Source organism: Carcharodon carcharias, chromosome 4 (genome assembly GCF_017639515.1).
Source record: "Carcharodon carcharias isolate sCarCar2 chromosome 4, sCarCar2.pri, whole genome shotgun sequence".
Classification (NCBI taxonomy): Eukaryota; Metazoa; Chordata; class Chondrichthyes; order Lamniformes; family Lamnidae; genus Carcharodon; species Carcharodon carcharias.
The window spans coordinates 125,191,360-125,214,836 of NC_054470.1; the positions used below are offsets into that span (position 1 = coordinate 125,191,360).

At 40.9% G+C, this 23,477-nt stretch overlaps 1 protein-coding gene and 1 non-coding gene across 4 annotated transcripts in view; both read left to right on the forward strand.

The window, feature by feature from the left end:
* The window catches only part of fbxl17 (F-box and leucine-rich repeat protein 17), an 869,933-nt gene that overhangs the window by 621,828 nt on the left and 224,628 nt on the right, over nt 1-23,477 (forward strand). The gene's annotated exons all lie outside the window — the stretch shown is intronic.
* Nucleotides 5,928-6,034, forward strand: LOC121277569. The gene has a single exon (XR_005942929.1). It is a non-coding gene; the product is annotated as a U6 spliceosomal RNA (small nuclear RNA).

A 23,477-nucleotide genomic window follows, 5' to 3' on the forward strand; every position in this document is an offset into this window, starting at 1 on the left:
ATGTGGGAACATCGCGATCACTATTGATGTTAATGGGCGGGGCTATGCTAATTACTTCCTAAATGTTTTCACCGGGTAAATGGCAGAGAAGCGCAAATGTCACACGAAATATGAAGTGCCATAATTAATGACAAAAATCACTTACTCCATCATTTCCTCTTTCTATTCCGATGATCAAGGATCTCCAAGAAATAGACGAGTGCTTAAGAAAATCTGACCCGTGTTTTCATGTATGTTAAGTTACAATTATGTTGTACCTTCATATCAATTTTAAAAATACAATAGTATGAGCTGTTTTGCATTAAAGAACTTGTGGGTGGTGCGACTTATTTGATGTTTGGTTATGATTACTCTGAGTAATCAATAATTTGCATCACGTTACTCTGCTGATTTTTTATTTATATCCCTAAATTCATACTTAAAGCATTCAAATTAGCTTGACTTTAAATTTTAAAAACCTGTAGTTGAGGGAAAATGCTTAGCAGACTTGAATCTTGCTCCCATGTTGTGTACCATAGTGGATGAACAATGCTTCAGTCAGCGGCACTCTTGTCTCTAAATCAGAAGGTTCCAGGTTGAAGCCCCACTCCAGAACCTGAGCATAAAAATCAAGGCTGACACTGTTTCAAAGAAGAGCAGAGGAGCTATTCCTGGTGTCCTGGTCAATATTTATGCCTCAATCAACATCACAAAAACAGAATGTCTGGTTATTATCACATTATCAAAAAGTTTCTGACTATTTTGGTTTAAATGAGACTGAAATCTTTGTGGACTTTAAAAACTTAGATGATGCATGCTAACTTTCCTCTAAGTAGATGGGCTTGAAATATTTTTGAAGTATATGGACATCAAATTGTAGGTTTTGCATAGCATAGCTGTTTGTGGGAATTTGCAGTATGTAAATTGTCTGCTATGTTTCCTACATTTCAAAAGCATTTCATTGGCTGTAAAGCAACCTGAGACACTCAACTTCTTTCTCCATCAAACTTTCCTCCCTTGTTCATTCTGATCTCAAAAAACGCCATACCACATACTTTTCCTATTCCCTAAATCCTCAGTTGGCTGTTGTCAAAACTCAACTTACAGTCTCCTACAATAACTCCTTCATTCATGGGACCTTAAAACTGTTCTTGCCTCCTTTAGCATTTTCACCTTCCTTCACTCTGCAGACATATAGCCCAGACTTTCAGATGCTGCTTTTTGTTTTATCTTGTGTTCTTACTTTTTCCAACCTTGGTGGTTATCTGCATTACGGGTCTTGGTCCATCATTTTCAGGATTGTAAAGGTTAACTAACACGTTTCTGTCTCAGATATTCACTTGGGACCTGTACCGATGAGAAATATGGTCCAAAATGCTAAGTGACCTCTTTGTCATTGATTATTATCCTATTTCCAGCAAATTAGGTTAATCTTTTCCTAAAATGCTTTTGCTGCAAGAATCTCAATGCGTAAAGTTAGAAATTCGAATTATATTTATTAAAATGTTGGTGAGAGTGAATAAGGTAGCACCCTGATGCAAAAATGACAGATGTGTTTTGAAGAAGTAATAAACACTTGAAATCTGCTATGAAAATAAATTCTCACACGCTTCAATTTGAGATGGTATGTATAGTGTACCAACCACTGAACATCAGCTTTTTCCCCTGAAGATTCTCATAGACATTTACAGCACAGAAAGAGGCCATTCAGCCCATCGTGTCCATGCCAGTCAACAAAGATCTGACTGCACTAATCCAATTTTCCATCATTCGCCCATAGCCCTGGAGGCTATGGCAACGCAAGTGAATATCTAAATACTTCTTAAACGTTACAAGAGTTTCTAACTCAACTACCCTTCCAGGCAGTGAGTTCCAGACTCCCGCCACCCTCTGGGTGAAAAAAATTCTCCTCAACTTCCCCCTCAGCCTTCTACCTCTTACCTTAAATCTGTGCCCCCTCGTTATTGACCCCTCTACTAATGGAAAAAGTGCCTTCCTATCCACTCTATCTATGCTCCTCATAATCTTATATATCTCTATCAGCTCCCCTTTCAACCTTCGCTGCTCCAAGGAAAACAACCCCAGCCTATCCAATTTTTCCTCATAGCTAGACTCTCCAGCCAAGGCAGCATCCTGGTAAATCTCTCTGCACCAGCTCCAGTACAATCAAATCCTTTCTATAATGTGGTGACCAGAACTGCACGCAGTACTCCAGTTGTGGCTTAACCAACATTTTATAGTTCCAGCATAACCTCCCTGCTCTTGTATTCGATGCCTTGGCTAATAAAGGCAAGTTTCCCACATGCCTTCTTAACCACCTTATCCAGCTGCCCTGCTACTATCAGGGATCTGTGGATATGCACACCAAGGTCCCTCTGATTTCCATTCATAGTATAATCCCTTGCCTTGTTAGCCCTCCCCAAGTGCATTACCTCACACTTTTCTGGGTTGAATCCCACCTGACCAGTCTATTGATATCCTTCTCACGATTTTCCACCCTACCAATTTTCATGTCATCCACGAACTTCTTGATCAGACCCCCTTGGCTTCACGTCACTGGTTTTACCATTCTAGTAAATTTGAGCACGAAGGCAGCATAGATATTAAATGAAAGCCCTTGTCTCATCAGGCAAAGGATTGAACGTTTTGAATTGGAGTAATCATAGGTTTGTTTGTTTCCAGGGCTTTTGATGTGACTGTGGTTTATTTGTTTTTAAAGACCAAATGAAGTGGAATTTGTTACAATTAAATGTCTTTTGATAGTGTATAATTGTTAGATGTGGATTGGTGATGCTTTACAATTAAAGTGATAGACAAATGTTTAGCAGACCTGAAATAATCTTGCTACTCACATAAAAGTCCGGTGTACTATTCCCATCTTTTGACATTCTTTAAATGTTCTAATTTGAACATAATTAGTAATACAAGCTAATTGCTTCTACTTTCATCAGGATCCAATTCTTCATCACCAGCAAAGGTGAGTTTATTGCACGAATATTAACAAAGAATGAACTATGTTCAAGAGTGCTAATGTGCAAACTTCAGTTTGGTCTGAGCTTGGCTTTTTCTTGCTATCACCCCAGCAAGGTAAATTGTGATGTATCTTCAGTATATTCATTCAATAGTTTAACAGAATTTGAGTTCATAGCTGTGATCTGAGGGTAATGGAAGCAAATTTGATAACCTGAGTCTACTAGTTAGAAAGTGAAATTATTGGTTAAATTGCACTCGACACTGGCAAGATGATGATCTAGATCACATAATATGTTAGTGTGACTTCCATGTCTGTTCATGTAAACAAATAAGTAGTTATTTCAGTTTGGTCCTGGTACAGCTGTTACCTCATTGACCTCAATTATTCTTGTTCATTTAATTGAAGGGGCAATATTCTATTTATAGACCACACAGAACTGAACTTCAATTAGTGATTGACTGAATGCATTTCACAATGAATTCCAAACATCATCTTCAAAAGATGTGTCTGAAAAAATCTAATGATGTCACATATGACAAATGTCTACTCAGCAGGGATTAAATGTTAATTTTATGGGCTGTCTCGGGTCCCAAGTATCATGACTTTCATCTTGGAGTTAGGAAGCTAATATAAAGGTTTGGCTCAATTTGACTAAATAACAAATCAATAAGATACAAGAAAAAATCTGATCTATTTATATCTTCTTTGACAAATTCTGTTTGCTGAATGGAAAGAAAAATTGCTCTGGAGAAATCTGAGTAACATTACTGCTGTAAACTGCAGTATACATAAGCATTGAATGGAGAATGGAAGGGAAAAAAAAGGATAAGTTACCATATTTTTACATTACATTTATGGTTTATTGTTTGGAGATTGGCTGTGGAAGTACTGATGAAATATTCTTTACTAAATATATAAATATGTACCTAATAAACATCTTGACCAAATACTCATAAAAACAGGAAGACACTTAGGGCTGCCCTCAAAGCATCCCTGAAAGGTGAAACATCACTGCTGACTCATGAGACTGACCAAAATTGAGAAAGTTCATTTGGAAATTAAGGTGCTGAACACATCGAAAGACTTTGTTGGAAACACACTGAGGCAAAATCGGGGCATCAGAGAGAGCACACAAACCTCCCAAGAATTCATCTACCCAACTCTCCAGGTAGCACCTGCCCTGCATGTGGCAAAGTCTGCAGAGCATGCATTGAACTTAGCAGCCATTTCAGAACCTATTGAACTGGAGTGAAAGCAAGCCCCTAGGGCCTAGTCAAGAAAAGTTATTCTTCTTAAGAATACCACTCAGAATCCACTTTCCAACCAATCAACACTCTCTTCTCATGCAGTATAAATTGTTCTCTTTAAAATTGGTATTCTTGCAAATTGTCTTGATGAGTGCAAGATGATAAGCTTCAACACCATGCCTCTCTTTTTCGGGTGTTGTTCAGTCCATTGTGGGGTTTTACTTGGAGCTGGTGTATTTGGTCACCACCTTTGTCCCTTCTGACATGGTGTGCTTGGCCAGTTCCCCGGGCAGCAGCAGGTGCACGGCGGTCTGGATCTCCCAGGAGCTGATGGTGCTGCGCTTGTTGTAATGGGCCAGGCGGGAAGCCTCACCCGCGATGCGCTCAAAAATATCGTTCACGAACGAGTTCATGATGCTCATGGCCTTGGAGGAGATGCCAGTGTCGAGGTGAACCTGCTTCATCACTTTGTAGATGTAGATGAAGTAACTCTCCTTCCTCAACCTTCGCCGCTTCTTGCCGCCCTTTCCTCATGGTTTACTCACCACTTTCTTGGCGCCTTTCTTAGCAATTGGTTTCTTCTTCTCTTCAACCATCTTAGTACTCAAGTTCTGTATTACCAAATGACTAGTTGATGGGATATTTAAGGGGCTCGTATAGCTGAATCAAATGTTGTGTACACATGACCTTGCCCAAAGGGTTTGCTGAATAATAGTCAATAAAAGTTCCTGCACTGAGGCTAATCACTGATAGTGAGCTCAGCTGACCTTGCTTAACTCTTAAATGACATAATAGGTATGGCTTGTTTACATGGTAATGAATACTTTTATTGGCCATAAGCACCTTTAATAACTAGCACAGGTCTTGAATGATAAACCCATATTAGAGTTAATACTGTTTTTGTTTCAAGGTGCGTAAAATATTTTTCTGTCTGCACAATGTCATAAATTACAGCTGCTGCTCATTGAATAAGATTTGGATCAGTGGGAAGAAAATTGATTCAAATCAAATTTATGTGAAAATACAAGAGCTATTCTCGCTTGGCCTAAATAGCCAAGTGGTTATGGTACTGGGTTTGTAACCCCAAGATCAAGAGTTCAAATCTCACAATGGCAAACTATGAAACAATGTAACTTCATCTGAAACAGATGGAAACAGGTTTACTCAAAAGAGTATCAAGAGTTCAAATCTCACAATGGCAAACTATGAAACATGTAACTTCATCTGAAACAGATGGAAACAGGTTTGTACTCGAAAGAGTATCAAGAGTTCAAATCTCACAATGGTGAACAATGTAACTTCATCTGAAACAGATGGAAATGTGTTTTGCTTGGCCTAAATAGCCAAGTGGTTATGGTACTGGGTTTGTAACCCCAAGATCAAGAGTTCAAATCTCACAATGGCAAACTATGGAACAATGTGACTTCATCTGAAACAGATGGAAACAGGTTTGTACTCGAAAGAGTATCAAGAGTTCAAATCTCACAATGGCAAACTATGATCCTGGCAAGCAGCTGGCAACCAAGTAGGCCAATTATTTGAGCTTGGCCTAAATAGCCAAGTGGTTATGGTACTGGGTTTGTAACCCCATGATCAAGAGTTCAAATCTCACAATGGCAAACTATGAAACAATGTAACTTCATCTGAAACAGATGGAAACAGGTTTACTCAAAAGAGTATCAAGAGTTCAAATCTCACAATGGCAAACTATGAAACCGTGTAACTTCGTGCTCGCTTCGGCAGCACATATACTAAAATTGGAACGATACAGAGAAGATTAGCATGGCCCCTGCGCAAGGATGACACGCAAATTCGTGAAGCGTTCCATATTTTTAAGTTTGTAAGTTTCCTTTAAACTTTGTTCTTAGCTTAGGTGCCTGATTTATCCCAATTTTGTTGATTTGGTTTTCATTTAAAAGATTATCAAGAGTTCAAATCTCACAATGGCAAAGCTATGGTGAATGGGAGCTTAAGAAATCAAGAGTTCAAATCTCACAATGGCGAACTATAAAACAATGTAACTTCATCTGAAACAGATGGAAACAGGTTTGTACTCGAAAGAGTTACAAGAGCTATTCTCATCACCAGCCATCCAATTCACTCAGTAACTCAATATGTTAATTGAGACATTCCAGTTGTACATTAGAGTTAAAGGTTTAACTGAGTGGTGTTGGCACTCAAGCTACGACCACCATAACTAAGCAATTTTTAAAAATAATTGTTCATGGGATGTGGACGTCACTGGCTAGGCCAGCATTTATTGCCCATCCCATTCAGAGGGCATTGAAGAGCCAACAACTTTGCTGTGGGTCTGGAGTCACATGTAGGCCAGACCAGGTAAGAACGACAGATTTCCTTCCCTAAAGCACCTTAGTGAACCAGATGGGTTTTTATGACAATCAGCAATGGTTTTGTGGCCATTATCAGACTTTTAATTCCAGATTTTTATTGAATTCATATTACACCATCTGCCCGGGTAGGATTCAAACCTGGGTCCTCAGAGCATTACCCTGAGTCTGAATACTAGTACAGTGACAATACCACTATACCACCAGAATAGAAGCTCAACATCATCTCTAGTTGTGAAGAAGAGCTTGATTTTTCTCTTCAATGTCTTCTGATCAAAGCTGAGTTGCAGCCTTAACTGATATAAAAATAATGACCTTGAATTGTGCTTCTGAAAATGGATCTGGACAGCCTTGATGCTGAAAAAAACTGGACGCTGTCCCCAAGCACAAAACTGGCTGTTATTCCATAATTAATTAAACAACTTTCGTGCTCAAGGACATTACAGAATGAATGGTCTGGGCAATGCAGCATAAAATTTACAAAACGACTAAAATTATTTTATTGCCATATTTCGGGGAAGATGGTGGTGCAGTGGTAATATCATCGGTATAATAATCCAGAGGCCCAGGCTAATGCTCTGGGGATACGGGTTCAAATCCCACCATGTTGGAATTTGAATTCAATTAATAAATATGGAATATTAAGCTAGTCTCAGTAATGATGACTATGAAACTTATCGATTGCTGTAAAAACCCACCTGGTTCACAAATGCCATTCTTACCCGATCTGGCCGACATGTGACTCCAGTCACACAGTAACATGGCTGACTCTTAACTGCCCTTTGAAATAACCTAGCAAGTCACTCAGTTCAAGAGCAATTGGGCAACAAATATTGGTCTTGTCAGCAATACCCACATCCAATGAACAAAGAAAAACAAATGTGCTGAAATAAAGATGTGACTACGTGCTTGTATCATACTTTGAAACAGGATAGTCAATCCCCTCCTGTAATGCAAAAAAAAGACATGATAGTGTTATATGTGACACAAATTTTATTTGTGATGCACTTAATTTTAGCACTAAATGTATTTAGTATGTGTGAAGATGAGATGTAGGGCGTAAATTCTTCCCCCCGTAGCGAGTTTGGTGACAGGGAGAATTTAATGCCCACTTAAGGACCTCATCCCACCACCGCTGACATTAACTCAGCTGAGGATGGGAGGGAGCACGACAAGCAAAAAAGTACAGGGTTGCTGCTGGGCCTCTGGTCGGGGGGTGGGGTCCCTGGTTCAAAGGTACTCAATGCCTGACCGAAGGACCTGGCATCGGGAAGGGAGTATTGGCTCACTGAGAGCCACCCACTGCCCTTGCTGCCAGCCGACCTCCCCTATGATCCCCCTTCCGCCATCACTCACCTGTGGACTGTGATCCAATGATTATCCCAAGGCCTCGGCTGCGTGTCGTACTGGTAGTAGCCACCACCTCTCAAGTGGTGCTGCCACTCAATAGAGGTGCCAGCCTCTGATTGGCTGGCAGCTCTCAGCAGTCGGGATTTCTGACATTTTGGACCTGATACTAGGGAAGGCCCACTGGTTAAATTAAGTGCCTGAGTAACATTTAATACAGTGGGCCTTCCCTAAAAAGAGATGATGCAGGATTCTCGCCGGCAGGCAAGACCCCATTACCTCCATTAAATTCAGCCCATAATTTATTGAGCAACAAAACTAAGTGACTTGAGCAAAGAATAACTGAGGAGCACTTTTGTGCAGTTGGCATTAGTTGTTTAATTATGATGAGACTTCAAGAGGACTTGGACAGGCTATGTGAATGGACTAGAACATGGCAGATGAAATATAATGTGGAAAAGTGTGAAGTTATTCACTTTGGTAGAAAAAACAGAAAGGCAGAATATTTCATAAATAGTGAGAAGATGTGAAGTCCAGGTGTCCAAAGGGACCTCAATGTCCTTGTTCATGAGTCACTAAAAGCTGGCATGTAGGTGCAGTAAGGAATTAAAAAGGCTTTAGAACAAGAACAAGAACAAAGAAAAGTACAACACAGGAATAGGCCCTTCAGCCCTCCAAGCCTGCGCCGATCATATTGCCTGTCAACTAAAACATTTTGCACTTCCGGGGTCCGTATCCCTCTATTCCCATCCTATTCATGTATTTGTCAAGCTGCCTCTTAAACACCACCATCGCACCTGTTTCCACCACCTCCTCTGGCAGCGAATTCCAGACACATACTACCCTCTGTATAAAAAAACTTGCCCCGCACATCTCCTCTAAAGTTTTCTCCTCTCACCTTAAATCTATGTACCCTAGTAATTGACTCTTCCACCCTGGGAAAAAGCTTCTATCTACTCTGTCCATGCCACTCATAATTTTGTAAACTTCTATCAAGTTGCCCCTCAATCTCCGTCGCTCTAGTGAGAACAATCCGAGTTTCTTCAACCTCTCCTCATAGCTAATAACCTCCAGACCAGCAGCATCCTGGTAAACCTCCTCTGCACCCTCTCCAACGCCTCCATATCTTTCTGGTAATGTGGCGACCAGAATTGCACGCAATATTCCAAGTGTGGCCTAAACAAGGTTCTATACAAGGTTCTTTAATTGTGAGGGGATCTGAGTATGGGAGTAAAGACATCTTGCTGCAGTTATTTTGAACCTTGGTGAGTCAGGGGCATAGTCAGGTGGTTTGGGGGGTGTTTGGGTCGGGTGGTGGTCAGGTTGGGTTGGGAGGGGTGGTCGAGTTGGCTCAGTGGAGGGTAGTCAGGTGATTGAGAGTTGGGGGTGATGGGGTGTCAGTTTTGTAATTATGTAGGTGTTAGACCAGGTTTTAATCTGTCTAACTATCCAATACCGCGGAATTGTCCATGTCTCCTACTCTAACTCAGAGCCGGAGACATTTGTGGAGGGTCCGGTGGAACAGGGGAATTGTCCATCAGAAGTTTAAACTTTCTGGGCAATTCTCACGTGGGTCTGCATGTCACGACTTCCACACAGTCCCAACACGCATCTTCAGTTGTACATCCGGTCTCCAATGATCCAGAGACCGGAAGATTTGATACAAAAGGTTCTGGCATTTAACTGAAAGCAACATTCATCTCAAACATAGAAGGTAAAACAATTACTACCACCACTTTCTCAGACAGCTGAAGATGGGCAGTAAATGTGGCCTTGCCAACATCTCCAGCATCTCGAGAATGAAAGTGAATCATGTAGAACAACATTTTAAGCTGCTTAACAAGATGGGGATCGATGGGTTGGGATGACAGTACAATCAAAAAATATGTTTGAAAATTTTGAAGGAAGTGAGTGCTGAGGTCCAGTGATTCAACAATATAGGGGACAGGAACATTGTGCTTGAACTGCTGAATGAGGGGGAGCATGGGATTATTGGAGTCGATTGTGTATACTGGGATATATGATTGCAAATGATCACTCTGATATGAGAGAGTGAGTCTGTGGAGGGATTTTAAACAAGACTTAGGAAAAACATAACCTGATCGATTCCATGAATTTTTGAGCTATTATTTCTGCTCAGCCCAAAATGACGCTTGAAGCATATGCTGCCATCAGTTGCATGCATGCCCAAATTTTATATTTGGAGAGTTATGAATTATGGGGGATAATTTATTAAGAAGGAACCTCACCAGACCTTGATCAAAGGCATCTGAATTTAAAGGGCGTTTTAACCTTAAAAAAAAAAGACTCTATAATCCTTAACTCTTGGGCGGATGTATAATTTGCTGTTATACGGGGCACTGCAGACCAGGAAGATGTTCAGCATGAATGCTGAGACAGTATAAGATTGGGTTTGGCTGTGATTATCCTCCTGGGATTTAATAGTCCAACCTCTCACAGGAAAAATGGCCATTTCGACAGCCTGCTGAAGGGCTGCTGTGATGCCGCTCAGTGTGAGTCAATGCCTTCAGCAGAGGGGAGAATAGGAGAGAAAAATCAGAGAGATATAAGATGGGTGAGAAAATAAACCAAGAAATGTTTGGGAAAGATTTTTGTCACATGGCCTATGCACTTGATGTGGTGAATTTCAATAGAATGTACTCCACCAGATTTGTGCTTGCCTGAAATTTTTCATGGTGACCTGTTGTATCACTTTCTTCAAGAATGAAAGTATGATCAGAACAGTTCCTCTATTTCCATGCCTCCTTGAGTCGTAAAACATAAAAAAGAGCAGAAGAAATATATTGCGCAAATCTACAGTGCTTCAGATTTTATTCAATTTCTTTCACTTTGAGAAAGCTGAGAGCTGCCCGTTTGAGCTCTTATTTGTGAAGGGAACATAATTTGTGTGTTCAGCCCTGCACTCCAGTTTGGTGTTAGTGAGACTCTGCAGCAGCACTTGAGCCTTTGAGCCTTGAAGGCTGTGCCCCTACTCTGGTGACTTGATTGAGAGTAAGATGGTGGCTAAACCTTGCAGAAGGTATGTGTAAAGATGTTTTTCTTTACACAGAAAGTGAACAAATTGTGGAATAGATTCAATGAACGACTGATCTAGATGAAAATCCTAGAATCTATTAAATGAGTAGGTGTTGAAATGGGAAGATTTTGACAGTCTTTTTGGGTGGATGATGGATAGTTGGATGCTCATCCTTAACCAACGTCGGACATTGTGTTGATAGGAAGCATTCGACTGCATTTCTTCATTACCCAATTACTACTTTGAATGGATGCTGATTGGATCGATGCAGTCAACATTCCATTTACTTGAACAGCTGTGTTGGTGCCTGAATCTACCAAGCTGAAATTTGAGACAAAATTCCATGATAAGTATGTCAGTTGACTACAGAATCATTTCAACCACTGGTTTGAGCAAGAACTAGAATTGCCATGAATTTACTGAAAATCACATTACAAGAGTGCAGCACTGTAGCTTGGTTTACACGCAGACACCCAAAGACAGCACTGCAGTTGTGTTTACAGGGGGCATCCCAATTCAACTGCAATCCAATTTGTTATCTGAAATATATGGCCTGGTCCATACTTATGTCATTATATTGTTGTTGGAGTGACGAGCGTCACATAGATTAAGCTTCAAAATATATCAACATATTTTTAGTTAAAGGTGTTGAGAGTTTTGATAATTATCTTAAAACAGTAATTGATTTTTTTTACTTACTGATCAGCGAAGGGAGTATGGGACTTGATTCATATTGGGCTTTGCCTTATAACACATGAGGCACTGAAGTGGAATGTCACCTCACCATGTGCCAGCTATCTGTACATCATACAGGTTTTCCACATTTAAAAATAAAAAAAGATCAACTTGGGAACCTTCAGTAATATACTGTTCATCATATGTATGTAAAATGTTAAATTATTAGGCCTTATGTATATTTCCAGCATTGCTTGTTTCACATTTCCATATTAACACTTTTTCGTTTTAACCCAACTCATTTATTATTGTCTAATTAGATTACGGGCAAGGGCAAAGCAGGGCACTAATTAACTGATAACCAATTAAAACGGCTCCATCTCCTTCACCTTAATTCCATCTGAACCACTTACAGTTCTGCACCACATAATCACAGACACTGCCTCAGAAAACAAATACACAAAGGTATACTTCAATATCAGCAATGAACTCAAATGTATTTATCGCAGCTTTAGAACTGTACTTCTCCTCATCTGCAGATGGTCCCCTGTGTGCTAAAACCTACAATAAGTGCAGGGTCTTTCCTTCAGCATTGTTCCTCTAATTGTGGATGCTGGATTTTATTTGGAGATTTAATAACAGTGAAGCCTGAGGCTGCTTTCTCACACCATGGTCTCCAACTCTTTACATCTGGAACCTCAATTTACATCAAAGTTCCCAAGGGAACAAGTGGCTCCGTTCAAGGAAAGGAACTTAAAGTGATCAGAAATCGACTTAGCATTGACTGGGATTCATTTAAGCATTTTGTTGTTGAAGAAGAATATTTGGTGAGAATCCTTGTTTAGTTCAGTATGTTCGCTGGAATAAAAGATGCCATTCATTGGAGAGAAAAGAGGTTTAAATGGTTGTAATCAGCAGTGCTTGCCTAATCAGTATAATTTTGATGCTGTTTATCTGTAAGAAAAAGCATCCATGTAAACAAGGGGGAAGTCAATTATATTCGTGGTCCTGTGTGACCGTAGCAGGTGTTGGGAGCAGATGCACTATGTCTGAAAAGCCCAGGTGTTTGTACTACTGACCATATCTAAGCTGCTCTATCGACATACACCTCTGCTGCTCCATATGATGAAGTTGGTTCTCACTGGTAACACCTTCACTGAAGGGCTTATGGATTTATTGGTTTTATTTTTTTGCTTGCAAGTTCTAAAATAATCAAGATGGTGGAATTAAGACAGGCCGTATCTCTAAATTGAGGATTCTTAAACAATTGCCCATTTTATTGTCCTCCCTTCCGAGAGGCAACAACTTGTGGTGGGATCCTGATATTTCACAGAATCACAGTGCAGGAGAGGCTCTTCGGCCCATCGAGTCTGCACCGACATGTGAGAAACACCTGACCTACCTACCTAATCACATTTACCAGCACTTGGCTGTTGTGACGTGCCAAGTGCTCATCCAGGTACTTTTTAAAGATGTGAGGCAACCCGCCTCCACCACCCTCCCAGGCAGTGCATTCCAGACCGTCATCACCCTCTGGGTAAAAAAGTTTTTCCTCACATCCTCCCTAAACCTCCTGCCCCTCACCTTGAACTAATGTCCCCTTGTGACTGACCCTGCAACTAAGGGGAACAGCTGCTCCCTATCCACCCTGTCCATGCCCCTCATAATCTTGTATACCTCGATCAGGTCGCCCCTCAGTCTTCTCTGCTCCAACAAAAACAACCCAAGTCTATCCAACCTCTCTTCATAACTTAAATGTTTCATCCCAGACAACATCCTGGTGAATATCCCCTGCACCCCCTCTGTTGAATATCCCCTGCACCCCCTCCAGTGCAATCACATCCTTCCTATAATGTAGCGACCAGAACTGCGCACAGTACTCCAGCTGTGGCCTCACCAAGGTTCTATACAACTCCAGCATGACCTCCCTACTTTTGTAATCTATGCCTCGATTGATAAAGGCAAGTGTCCCATATGCCTTTTTCACTACCCCACTAACATGCCCCTCCGCCTTCAGAGATCTACGGACACGCACTCCAAGGTCCCTTTATTCCTCAAAACTTCCTAGTGTCATGTCATTCATTGAATACTTCCTTGTCAAATTACTCCTTCCGAAGTGTACCACCTCACACTTTTCAGGGTTAAATTCCATCTGCCACTTATCTACCCATTTGACAATCCCGTGTATATCTTCCTGTAGCCCAAGACACTCAATCTCACTGTTAACTGCTCGACCAATCTTCGTGTCATCCGTAAACTTACTAATCCTACCCCCCACACAGTCATCTATGTTGTTTATATAAATGACAAATAATAGGGGACCGAGCACAGATCCCTGTGCTATCATCACTCTCTGCCTCCTACGACTAAGCCAGTTTTGAATCAAATTATCAAATTACCCTGTATCCCATGTGCATTTGCCTTCTTTATAAGTCTCCCATGTGGGACCTTGTCAAAGGCTTTGCTGAAATCCATATAAACTACATCAACTGCACTATCCTCATCTACACACCTGGTCACCTCCTCAAAAAATTCAATCAAATTTGTTAGGCATGACCTCCCTCTGACAAAGCTGTGCTGACTATATTTGATCATGGGAGCATCGTCAAGACTGATTCTGCCCCCTGTATGTTCAGGGCCCACTGGATAGCAGTCAGAAACAGAGCACCAGCTGAGTTTTCTTCAGTTCCCTGGCCAGAGATGCTGTTGTTGTAGTGCCTCCTACTGCAGATCTGGCTGGAACAAAGTGGCTACACTAATGAGACCTGGCTGGGAGTGGAGGAATTTCTCAGACATTTTAAGATTCTGGCTGTCAGGCAAAGTTAGCCTTGGGAATAGTTGGAACTGCAATTTTCAGGTATGCACTTGATTCTCTGGACTGAGATCATTTATGTACAGTGATAAACAGGAGCTAATTGCATTTGTGAGTACAGACAGCTCCTGATAATTCAAAGGGTTTTGCACTTGATAACTGAATCTCCAATTATTCAAATTAAGCAATATAAATAACACCACAAAGTTAAAATTCAGTGCTAAAATTTGAGTTATCAGCAAATGCGAACTAAGCAAATTTGAATTAAAACTAACAGGCTGTATACTAAATACTGCCAAGGGAGCACGGTCAGGCTGTGAAGGACAGGAACGTGTGGCTAAGAGGATAAAAGCCCTGAGGTGACCTATGTCTATAAAGGATTGGAAGAAGCTCTCCCTATTTCTTCAATAAAAAGCAATTGATATTAGAAAAGGACTGAGTCTTAAAGCTTGGACTGTCTTGTCACTGGTTTCTGCAGATAGCATTTTTAGACTTTAGGATTAGAAGATACCAATAGAGAGACAATTTATTTAGCAAATGCAGATTCCTGAAGCTGAGAGATAGGCATCTCATTTGCTGAGTTTAAAGTGATTAGTCCACCACTTAGTCTTTAGAGAGGACACTCCTCGGTAATGTGCAGTGGAGGTTGGCTGCACAGCCTGCCCTGAACCTGTTTAGCAAGGACCACTCTTGTCATGGTAGTTCAAAACTTCCCATTCGACAGAAGCAGTTTGTCACAAGGAACTTATTTGTGTCTTCCTATGTTTCCCATTCCTTGATGTTTGCTGGTATAAAGGGACAGTGATGTCCTCATGTCATATTGGACCTAATAACAGTGGTAGAGGCAGGAACCCTCACAAGTATTTTGATGAGCACTTGAAACGCCATAGCATACAGGACTATGGACCAAGTGCTGGAAAATGAGATTAGAATAGATAGGTGCTTGATGGCTGGCATGGACACGATGGGCTGTGCTGTATGACTCTGTGACTCTAACAGACTAATAGTAGCATCAGCTGTGGCTCAGTTGGCAATGCTCTATCTCCTCTAAGTCAGAAGGTTGTTGGCTGCAGTCCCAATCCAGAACTTGAGCACAAAAATCAAGGTTAACACTCCAGTGCAATACTGAGGGAGTGCTGCACTGCTGAAGATGCCATCCTTCACATGAGGTGTTAAATTGAGGCGCCATCTGCCCTTTCAGGTGGCCCTATGACCCTATTTTGAAAAAGAGCAGCAGAGCTAACCAAATATTTATCTTTCAATAACATCACAAAATCAAAATATCTGGTCATTATCACATTGCTGTTTGTGGGAGCTTGCTGTGTGCAAGTTGGCTGCTGCTTTTCCCACATTACAAAAATGACCACTGTTAGGATCTCTGTGGAGTCTCATAACTTTTTAAAAGATATTTGAATTTCCAGTTGCTTGCTGAAAGAATGACATGGCAAGATTTTATGTTTTAAAACTTTTACTGTAACAAATAACTAAAAGGACTTTTCACTAAACACTATCTTCCTTTTGTAGGCAACTGACACTTTAAACTACTGAGAGGAATGTTCCCCTTTTGTTTTTATCACACATGACACTTCCCAAGGAACTACAATCCTTTTAGCAAGCAGTCCGCTGTTGGTCCGGTTGTAAAATCTTCTTATGCAGCTGTGTCACTTTTGTTTGATTATGCTCCTGTGAAGTGCCTTTGGTCAATTTACACAGTTAAAGATGCTTTGTTCTTGTTGCTGTTGCACAAAATAATTTGAAAGTTATCTTGGATTCTGTTGATTTTGCTGAAATTGTTTCTGATCCTTTCTGCCAGGTGTGATTTTGTCCAAAAGCCTACCACTGTATTAATTTGTACTATGAGGAGAAGTAAAAATACATGTGTATCGGTTTAAACTATTCTATTGTTTTTGTTATTGCATTAGTAATCTTACTGAATTGTCCAAGAACAAATATTGTTCGAGTTAAATTTAGCTTTAAGTGGATTGATTTTATTTATCATACCACACCTATCATTCCAACTCAAGTATGATTTTGAAAAGTGAGGATTGAATAAAATCAAAAGGTTGTTTGATGCTTTTTGAAAAAGAATACTGTAAAATCAAGCTGGAGTGTATCACATATACAACTATGTAAGGGATTGACAATAAATTAATTTGAGAAAAAATATTGTACAGTCAAGGTCAGGGTAGCCAGTGTTTTACTTTCTTATGTTCTATATTACATTACAGAAAGCAGTCTAAACTTTTACGGCCTCCTACACATGAATATTTTGTTCTTTCATCAATGTGCGCCCAATCAGACCTTGACCATTGTGTTTACTTTTCTTGATCTGAGTTTAGATTAAGCTTCTAAAGCTAACATTTTAACGCACTGCGGCTTTGTTGGAGGCAGAATACGAGACAATCACCACAATAATAATGGGATGTCATGTTTGAAATGATGTCCTTGAATTCTGGAATCTGAAGAGTCCTCATTTTATTTCTTCCCCACTCTATTTTAAACAGAATGAGACACTGCTGAAACCAGACCACAAAGGCATGTTTGTTTGCATTGATTGGTGTAAGATGGTACCTATGATGCTGCCTGCAAAAGTAAATTTTGTCAGGAAAGTGGCTGAAAATGGCCTTGTTATCTCTGTGCCTGTTTGTCTGACTTGCTGATTTGACAGGCACAAATAAAAATTAATAACAAAATGTGGCCAGAGGCAGTTCGGAATCTGGTTATTTCAGTGTCTCTTAAGGTGCAATTTGCTTTAAACTCTGGAGTAATCTAAGGCCCCCAGACCTGGAAAGTGAGAGATGATAACCAATATATGACAGTTCTAATTAGCTTTCCCTTGGTCGTGAGTACATCGTAAACAGTAACAAGGCCTCTTAGGACTACTATCTGCAGCCAAGAACAATGGCTATATTTCCTAATTAACTACTGTCAGTCGTCACTAGGGTCAAATTCAAAATTTATTATTGCAAACCTAACCATTGATATGATTTCAAATGAGTGGCCATCTAACATTCCCAATTATCTGATTCTATAACCATAAATACTTTTTTAGCAAGTGCATTGTGAAATGACTGCTTCCTGCATTATTTTCCCAAATTTATCCTCTCTCATTCCCTCCCCCCGGTTTTGCTGAGATGCTGCCTTTTGTTAGGGTACAATTTTACAAACAGCAGCAACCTCCATGTGTTATGTGCATTATTGTGTTTTCTCCTTAAAGCTATTTAGCTTCTCCCTCCTACTGTTGTAACTCCTCTGTCATCTGGAAAGCTAAAGACATTTTTCACAAGTATCGAAAAATACTGATGGCCAGGGGGTGATCGAGGGACTTTTTTTTCAGGTTTTCATCTGCCCCTTCTTAATTCATTTATCCAGATTGAGGCTGCACTTCCCTCATTTGGTGCGTCTAATTGTTTATTGCTTAAATGATTCCAGGGTTTTTGCCTCCACTACTCCTCTGCCTGGAATCTTATTCCCAGCATTGATCACCCTCTGTGTCAATTACTTAAAATTACCTTTTGAACATGGTTCCTTTAGACTAGTGTCACAGTTTAATTGCAAGTAGTATCCTGGATTAACTTTTTCCATGGCATTTACTATCCTGCATACAGTCTCGTATACATCCCACTTAAAGCAAGCATGTGCATGTTAATACAATTTGTTTATTATATTCAATGGCTGGTATAATGTGATAGCCATATGAGTTATTGACTGCCCGTTACTGATAATGAGAGCTTTATTAGATACACTATGATTTATGGGCTTCGTACTTTGATTCAGACTTTACTACTCTTCCATGCATTGTGTAGACTGTCCAAAGATCTTTTTAAAAAAAATACAAAAACATTTTTTCAAGGAAAACTTTTTGTTATGTTTATTTCATTGCCATTTGCATGCCTGGGTTTGTTAGTCGCTTCCTGGCTACACCGTCACTCCTGACTCAGAAAGGTGGAATGGTCCAGGCAAGAAACCTCATGGAATTTCTTCAGTGCCATTTGCCCTTTAAGATTGTTGTCATCGCTGATTAATTTTATGTATTGATATGATAAAGAAAGCGTCAAACTGATATATAACCACTGGGAACTAAATTATCTTTTATTATTTGAATCTATTTGGATGTTGATTTTTAATCATCTGGAGTTAGTAGTGTGTATGTATAAACGATTGACACAGTACAAAAAATGATAGTTTTGAAGTTTACCATGTGTAATGACTGCTCAGATGCAATACTAACTGTTGCTCTAACTCTAACCTTGATGAATCTGATCGATCCAGTGCTGATAACTAACTGTAAACCCTTGTCATTGAGTAAGCACGGATGTTTCTGCCTGAAATGAATGGAACACTTAAAGATGCTATAACCTGCAGTTTTGAAATTGACATTAATACAGATGGCTAGTGATTATCACATTTTGTCCGGTATAAGTGACTGCTCCTTTTAAACATAGACATTTTAAGTGGTGAGGACTGGAACTCTATATGATAACGTCATGAAACGCCTCAAGGCACTTCACAGGAGCATTATAAAACCAAGTGTAGCATCTAGCCACATAAGGAGATGTAGGGCTATATTTAATGCAGTCCATCGTGGTGGAAAACATGGCAGTCATGCGCACTTAATTGTGGGAGAGTCCTATGTCAATCTCCAGGCGGTGGTCTCCCCCGATTAAATCAGAGGGTGGAAGGGTCTGGATTCCACAGGATTCCCAGCTGCCACTGGCGGAATGTCAATTAGGCTCATTAATCCTACTCTGGTCTAATGCTATATTTTTCACTATTAACATTACCACTTCCTTTGCCTTTTGTTCCTTGACATTTTTGATATTTACTCTCCCCTGCCCTCTAAACTATCCTTGACCTTCGGTTTTGTTCTAGCTGATGCCCCCCGCATTTTTTCAACAGCATAAAACCAATCACCTTTCTAATTCTCTTCACTTCCAAAGAAAAGTCATATTAGATTCAAAACATTAACTCTGTTTCTGTCTAAACAGATGCTGCCAGACCTGCTGAGTTTTCCAACAATTTCTGCTTTTATTCCACTTTCACTCACCTGGGCCTCTGATGGGTGCATTGCCACCGGCCACCACCGTTTCCACTGGCACTGACAGCATGAGAAGCTGCTGTCTTATGATTGGCTGGCAGCACTCGGCAGGCAGGACTTCCCCTGCTGGGGATCCCTGTCGTGGGAAAGACCCAACAGTGGCCACTTCTATTGGACATTCCCTACAGAACTGACTGGGGATGTTCCCTGCCTGTTCTCCAACCAGTAGGCGAGACCCCCATCAGTCTGAATATCCTGGCTTTTAGGTCAGATGACCAAAAGCGTCGTCAGAGAGGTAGGTTTTAAGGAGTTTCTTAAAGGAGAAAAGTGAGATAGAGAGGCAGAGAGGTTTAGAGGGGAAATCCCAGAGCTTGGGGCCTAGGAACTGAAGGCACAGCCACCAGTGGTGGAGAAATTAAAATTGGGGATGCCAAGAGGCCAGAATTAGGGAAATGCAGATATCTTGGTAGGTTGTAGGGCTGAAGCAGCATACAGAGATAGGGAGAGACAGGACCATAGTGGGATTTAAAAACAAGATTGAGAATTTTAAAATCAAAATGTTGCTTGATCGGGAGCCCATGTAGGCCTGTCAGCAAAAGGATGATAGGGGATGGGACTAGCTGCAAGTTAAGGCATGGACAGCAGAGATTTGGATGGTCTTGAGTTTATGGATGGTAGAATGTGGGGGGCCAGCCAGATGTACGATGGAATAGTGAAGTCTAGAGGTAACAAAAGCATGAATGAAAGTTTTAGCAGCAGATGAGTTAGGACGGGCAAAGTCGAGCAATGTTACGAAGTTGGGAAAGGGGATCTTCGTGATGGCGCAAATATGAAACCGGAAGCATATCTGGGGACCAAATGTGACACGAAAGTTATGAACAAAATGATGAAATCTCAGACTGTTGCTAGGGAGAGGGATGGAGTCGTTAGCAAAGTCATCAAAGCGATGGAAGGAACCATTGATAGTGCTATCAAGCGGCACTTACTCAGCAATAACCTGCTTACTGATACTCAGTTTGGGCTCCACCAGGGTCACTCAACCCCTGACTTTATTGCAGCCATAGTCCAAACATGGACAAAAGAGCTGAACTCAAGAGATGCGGTGAGAGTGACTACTCTTGACATCAAGGCAGCATTTGACCGAGTGTGGAATCAAGGAGCCCGAGCAAAACTGAAGTCAGTGGGAATTGGGGGAAACCCCTCCTCTGGTTAGAGGCATACCTAGCAAAAAGGAAGATGGTTGTGGTTGTTTGAGGTCAATCATCTCAGTCCCAGGACATCACTGCAGGATTTCCTCAGGGTAGTGTACTAGACCCAACAATCTTCAGCTGTTTTATCAATGATGTTCCCTCTGTTATAAGGCCAGAATTGGGGATTTTCACTGCAATGTTTAGCAACACTCACGACTCCTCAGGTACTGAAGCAGCCCACATCCATATATAGCAAGACCTGGAAAACATTCAGGCATGGGCTGATAAGTGGCAAGTAACATTCGTGCCACACAAGTGCCAGGCAATGACCATCTCCAACAGAGAGAATCTAATCGCGTCCCCTTGACATTCAATGTCATTCCAATCGCTGAATCTCCCACACTATCAACATCCTGGAGCTTACCGTTTACCAGAAACTTAACTCAACCAGCCATATAAATATTGAGGCTACAAGAACAGGTCAATGGCTGGGAATTTTGCAGAGAGAAACTCATCCCCTGACTTCCCGAAACCTGTCCATCATCTATAAAACACAAGTCAGGTGTGTAATGGAATACTCTCCACTTGCCTGGATGAGTACAGCTCCACCAACATTCAAGCTCAACACCATCCAGAATGAAAAAGCCTGCTTGATTGGCATCCCATCCACCATCTTAGATATTTACTCCCTCCATCACTGACGAACAGTGGCAGCAGTGTGTACCATCGACAAGATGCACTGCAGCAACTCATTAAGGCTCCTTCGACAGCACCTTTGAAAACAACAACCTCCACCATCTAGAAGGACAAGGGCAGCAGATGCATGGGGACATCACCACCTGCAAGTTCTCCTCCATGTCAAATGCCATCCTGACTTGGAACTATATCACTGTTGCTTCACTGCTGCTGGGTCGAAACCCTAGAACTCCCTTCTTAACAGCACCGCAGGTGTACCTACACCACATGGGCTGCAGTGATTCAAGAAGACAGCTCACCACCACCCTCTCAAGGGCTATTAGGGATGGGCAATAAATGCTGGCCTAGCCAGCAATGACCACATTTGTGAACAAATCAATAAGCCAGGAAACAGGGTGTGGAGCGGGGACCGAAAACGATCTTCAGTTTTCCTCCTGTTTAATTTGCCTGGTGCTACTGCTCTTAGTCAACACCAAGTGGACATAAGAAAATTACAATTCCCAGCAAAGGATTGGGAACTCCAGTGTCACATGCTTCCTTGTAATTGGGGACCCGATGGCAGTTCAGAAAACCTACAGAAACATGAAACTCTGATGCTGCTCAGTTGTCAAAGCCAGGTCCCTTCTGTTTCACAGTGTGCCATCAATGGCAGCAGGATCCAGACATGGGTGGTGCCATTTAAATATGAAAGGTCTCAAGTGAACCATTTAGGGAAGTTAGTGAGCAGAAATAATGCATTTTTGTTGGAACAGGAGAGTAGCAATAAAGTAAACATGTGCCCCTTCCATCTATTTTCTGTCAGCTGATAAAGATCCAGAAATATACGTCACTTCTGTGAGTTTTGAAAAAAAATTGTTAAGGTACTGAGGTTAACATAAATAAGATCACCGACATTGTATTATCACTTATTCCTCAATTTCCAAACTGTTTTGATTTACAACTTGCTATACCACAGTTATCTTTTACTTTTTGGAAGGGAAATTTTGGCCTAATTTTATGTGTTTAAGGTTTACAGCTATTGCTTTCAGTTACTTATATCCCACCTCAACATGGCAGAATGTGCCAAAGTGGTTTACAAAGATCAAAATAGGTGCTGACCAGTGACTGGAGAAAGGCTGAGGAGATAAGGCTTTTGAAAGAGAGAAGAGAGAGAAAAAGAATTTCTGCAAACCACTGATTTCTCACCAGCTTGTTTATTGCCCCCGCTCTGGTGCAAATGCAAAATATTGCTAAAGAGATGTAATGCTTCAAAAAATATCTAATTATATTGTGTTACAAGACTTTTGGCTTCACCACATGGGTGGTAATCACGTGGAGTGATTCACCTATCCTGTGTAGAACTCACAGCAACATTAGGTCACATAGTATGGCCCTCCGACCATCACCCTCAGGTGCAATAACAAAGAACTGTTGAAATTGCAAAAATATTGGGCTTATGTGCATATTTAGAGAGGTTAGACAATGCCAAAGTTAAATTACTTTAATCATTTTACTAGAACTGCTGCTCTGCAAAATCCACTGCTTTTGGATCCCCAAGATTATATGTGATCAGAATCATAGAAATGTATGGCACAGAAGGAGACCATTCAGCCTGTTGTGCCTGTGCTGACTGAAAAAGCCTAATCCTGCTCCTGGTCTGTTGCCTTGTAGGTTGCTGCATTTTGAGTACAATCCAAGTACTTCTTAAATGCCATGAGAGTTTCTGCCTCTACCATCCTTTAAGGCAGTGAGCTCCAAACCACTACCATCCTCAAACCCCTCTAATCCTTATACCAATTACTTGAAATCTATGCCCAGGGAAATAGGTCCTTCCTATCCACTCTATCCAGGCCCCTTAATTTTATACAACTCAATTAAATTTTGCTTCAACTTCTTCTGTTGCAAAGAGCTCCAGGTTATCCAATTTTTCCTTATAGCTAAAATTCTCCACTCTGAGCAACATCTTTGTAAATCTCCTCTGTATCTTTCTCGTGCAATCGCATATTTCCTGTAATGTGGTGACCAGAACTTTACACAGCACTCAAGGTGTGGCCTAACTCATGTTTTATACAGTTCTAGCATATCTATCCTGCTTTTCCAGTCTTGTCATTGCCTAAATTAATTGGTAGTGCCAAAAGGGAGGAAAATAGTTTGA